The sequence below is a fragment of the Argopecten irradians genome, chromosome 12 (assembly GCF_041381155.1).
Source record: "Argopecten irradians isolate NY chromosome 12, Ai_NY, whole genome shotgun sequence".
Classification (NCBI taxonomy): domain Eukaryota; kingdom Metazoa; phylum Mollusca; class Bivalvia; order Pectinida; family Pectinidae; genus Argopecten; species Argopecten irradians.
The window spans coordinates 39,479,934-39,485,206 of NC_091145.1; positions in this window are offsets into that span (position 1 = coordinate 39,479,934).

Sequence of the window (5,273 nt, forward strand, 5' to 3'; positions counted from 1 at the left end):
TTTTGTCAGAGTTACAGCCTGAATATCCTCGTCAATAAACATGGACTTTTGTCAGAGTTACAGCCTGAATATCCTCGTCAATAAACATGGACTTTTGTCAGAGTTACAGCCTGAATATCCTCGTCAATAAACATGGACTTTTGTCAGAGTTACAGCCTGAATATCCTCGTCAATAAAAGTGGAAATTTGTCAGAGTTACAGCCTAAATATCCTCGTCAATAAAAGTGGAAATTTGTCAGAACAGTTACAGCCTAAATATCCTCGTCATAAAATGGACTTTTGTCAGAGTTACAGCCTGAATATCCTCGTCATAAACGTGGACTTTTGTCAGAGTTACAGCCTAAATATCCTCGTCAATAAACATGGACATTTGTCAGGGTTACAGCCTGAATATCCTCGTCAATAAACATAAACTTACACCAATTCTATGTAAATCTACCTCTTATAAACAATCATTTTTACCATCTACAATAGACCACTGGAACAAATTGCCTTCTTATATTAGATCTAACCCAACAACTTCAGTATTAAAATAATTTCTTGATAGAAACTTGAAAAGAAACATACATGTTTATTTTAACTTTGGAACTCGTAAGGGACAAATTTATCATGCCCGTTTACGCATGGAATGCAGTTCCCTCAATGAACACCTTTTTAACAAAAATATCGTGCAGTCTCCAAGATGTGTTTGTGGTCTAATTGAAAACAATTCTCACTTTCTATTAGAATGTTCTAGGTATGACGAAATTTGAACACGATTTATACGTTCATTACCATATACTATTACTGTAGACCTTCTTCTCTTTGGGAACGAAACACTACATGTATCTGTACATGAAAATAAGGTAATCTGCTTAGCTGTTCACAATTACATGTACATACTTCAATCCGGTAGATTTTCAACTATTGTTTAATTTAACTTTGTCTATATATGCCATTTTAACCAAAACCCTACACCCCCTTCCTCCCCCCCCCCCTTTTCACGAAAATTCCCATTTTTACATCATTTTCCATCATTAATTCCTATTTATTTTACTATTCCAACCCATGTTTTTCCTAGAATACTCTTTTCAATTTATTAAATTTCAATATTGCAAACTTTGCATAAGTAAACTTTCTATATTCTGTCTTATCAAGAATGTATTAGCAAATTATTATCAAGGTCATAGATTAATATAAGTGTCTTAGACACTTGTTTCTATGTTCCTTTATATCGATTGTATATATGATATTGTTGTATGGAGAAATTCAATAAAGAAAGTTTAAACTAATAAACTTGTACATTTGTCAGAGTTACAGCCTGAATATCCTCATCAATAAACATGGACTTTTGTCAGAGTTAGAGTCTGAATATCCTCGTCAGTAAACATGGATTTTTGTCAGAGTTACAGCCTGAATATCCTCGTCAGTAAACATGGACTTTTGTCAGAGTTACAGCCTGAATATCCTCGTCAGTAAACATGGACATTTGTCAGAGTTACAGCCTGAATATCCTCGTCAGTAAACATGGACTTTTGTCAGAGTTACAGCCTGAATATCCTCATCAATAAACGTGGACATTTGTCAGAGTTACAGCCTGAATATCCTCGTCAGTAAACATGGACTTTTGTCAGAGTTACAGCCTGAATATCCTCGTCAGTAAACATGGACTTTTGTCAGAGTTACAGCCTGAATATCCTCGTCAGTAAACATGGACTTTTGTCAGAGTTACAGCCTGAATATCCTCGTCAATAAACATGGACTTTTGTCAGAGTTACAGCCTGAATATCCTCGTCAATAAACATGGACATTTGTCAGAGTTACAGCCTGAATATCCTCGTCAGTAAACATGGCCATTCGTCAGAGGTACAGCCTGAATATCCTCGTCAGTAAAAATGGACTTTTGTCAGAGTTCACTTTGTCAGAGTTACAGCCTGAATATCCTCGTCAGTAAACATGGACTTTTGTCAGAGTTACAGCCTGAATATCCTCGTCAATAAACATGGACATTTGTCAGAGTTACAGCCTGAATATCCTCGTCAGTAAACATGGACTTTTGTCAGAGTTACAGCCTGAATATCCTCGTCAATAAACATGGACATTTGTCAGAGTTACAGCCTGAATATCCTCGTCAGTAAACATGGACATTTGTCAGGGTTACAGCCTGAATATCCTCGTCAGTAAACATGAACTTTTGTCAGGGTAACAGCCTGAATATCCTCGTCAGTAAACATGGACTTTTGTCAGAGTTACAGCCTGAATATCCTCGTCAATAAACATGGACTTTTGTCAGAGTTACAGCCTGAATATCCTCGTCAATAAACATGGACATTTGTCAGAGTTACAGCCTGAATATCCTCGTCAATAAACATGGACTTTTGTCAGAGTTACAGCCTAAATATCCTCGTCAATAAACATGGACATTTGTCAGAGTTACAGCCTGAATATCCTCGTCAGTAAACATGGACTTTTGTCAGAGTTACAGCCTGAATATCCTCATCAATAAACATGGACATTTGTCAGAGTTACAGCCTAAATATCCTCGTCAATAAACATGGACTTTTGTCAGAGTTACAGCCTGAATATCCTCGTCAGTAAACATGGACTTTTGTCAGAGTTACAGCCTGAATATCCTCATCAATAAACATGGACATTTGTCAGAGTTACAGCCTAAATATCCTCGTCAATAAACATGGACTTTTGTCAGAGTTACAGCCTGAATATCCTCGTCAGTAAACATGGACTTTTGTCAGAGTTACAGCCTGAATATCCTCGTCAATAAACATGGACTTTTGTCAGAGTAACAGCCTGAATATCCTCATCAATAAACGTGGACATTTATCAGAGTTACAGCCTGAATGTCCTCGTCAGTAAACATGGCTTTTTGTCAGAGTTACAGCCTAAATATCCTCGTCAATAAACATGGACTTTTGTCAGAGTTACAGCCTAAATATCCTCGTCAGTAAACATGGACTTTTGTCAGAGTTACAGCCTAAATATCCTCGTCAATAAACATGGACTTTTGTCAGAGTTACAGCCTGAATATCCTCATCAATAAACATGGACATTTGTCAGAGTTACAGCCTAAATATCCTCGTCAATAAACGTGGACTTTTGTCAGAGTTACAGCCTAAATATCCTCGTCAGTAAACATGGACTTTTGTCAGAGTTACAGCCTGAATATCCTCGTCAATAAACGTGGACTTTTGTCAGAGTTACAGCCTAAATACTCGTCAGAGTTACAGCCTAATATCCTCTCAATAAAGTGGACTTTTGTCAGAGTTACAGCCTGAATATCCTCGTCAATAAAAGTGGAAATTTGTCAGAGTTACAGCCTAAATATCCTCGTCAATAAACATAAACTTACACCAATTCTATGTAAATCTACCTCTTATAAACAATCATTTTTACCATCTACAATAGACCACTGGAACAAATTGCCTTCTTATATTAGATCTAACCCAACAACTTCAGTATTAAAATAATTTCTTGATAGAAACTTGAAAAGAAACATACATGTTTATTTTAACTTTGGAACTCGTAAGGGACAAATTTATCATGCCCGTTTACGCATGGAATGCAGTTCCCTCAATGAACACCTTTTTAACAAAAATATCGTGCAGTCTCCAAGATGTGTTTGTGGTCTAATTGAAAACAATTCTCACTTTCTATTAGAATGTTCTAGGTATGACGAAATTTGAACACGATTTATACGTTCATTACCATATACTATTACTGTAGACCTTCTTCTCTTTGGGAACGAAACACTACATGTATCTGTACATGAAAATAAGGTAATCTGCTTAGCTGTTCACAATTACATGTACATACTTCAATCCGGTAGATTTTCAACTATTGTTTAATTTAACTTTGTCTATATATGCCATTTTAACCAAAACCCTACACCCCCTTCCTCCCCCCCCCCTTTTCACGAAAATTCCCATTTTTACATCATTTTCCATCATTAATTCCTATTTATTTTACTATTCCAACCCATGTTTTTCCTAGAATACTCTTTTCAATTTATTAAATTTCAATATTGCAAACTTTGCATAAGTAAACTTTCTATATTCTGTCTTATCAAGAATGTATTAGCAAATTATTATCAAGGTCATAGATTAATATAAGTGTCTTAGACACTTGTTTCTATGTTCCTTTATATCGATTGTATATATGATATTGTTGTATGGAGAAATTCAATAAAGAAAGTTTAAACTAATAAACTTGTACATTTGTCAGAGTTACAGCCTGAATATCCTCATCAATAAACATGGACTTTTGTCAGAGTTTCAGCCTGAATATCCTCGTCAGTAAACATGGACTTTTGTCAGAGTTACAGCCTGAATATCCTCGTCAGTAAACATGGACTTTTGTCAGAGTTACAGCCTGAATTTCCTCGTCAGTAAACATGGACATTTGTCAGAGTTACAGCCTGAATATCCTCGTCAGTAAACATGGACTTTTGTCAGAGTTACAGCCTGAATATCCTCGTCAATAAACATGGACTTTTGTCAGAGTTACAGCCTGAATATCCTCGTCAGTAAACATGGACTTTTGTCAGAGTTAGAGCCTGAATGTCCTCGTCAGTAAACATGGACTTTTATCAGAGTTACAGCCTGAATGTCCTCGTCAGTAAACATGGACTTTTGTCAGAGTTACAGCCTGAATATCCTCGTCAATAAACATGGACTTTTGTCAGAGTTACAGCCTGAATATCCTCGTCAATAAACATGGACGGACATTTGTCAGAGTTACAGCCTGAATATCCTCGTCAGTAAACATGGACTTTTGTCAGAGTTACAGCCTGAATATCCTCGTCAGTAAACATGGACTTTTGTCAGAGTTACAGCCTGAATATCCTCGTCAATAAACATGGACATTTGTCAGAGTTACAGCCTGAATATCCTCGTCAGTAAACATGGACATTTATCAGAGTTACAGCCTAAATATCCTCGTCAGTAAACATGGACTTTTGTCAGAGTTACAGCCTGAATATCCTCATCAATAAACATGGACATTTGTCAGAGTTACAGCCTGAATATCCTCGTCAATAAACATGGACATTTGTCAGAGTTACAGCCTGAATATCCTCGTCAGTAAACATGGACTTTTGTCAGAGTTACAGCCTGAATATCCTCGTCAGTAAACATGGACTTTTGTCAGAGTTACAGCCTGAATATCCTCGTCAATAAACATGGACATTTGTCAGAGTTACAGCCTGAATATCCTCGTCAATAAACATGGACATTTGTCAGAGTTACAGCCTAAATATCCTCGTCAATAAACATGGACTT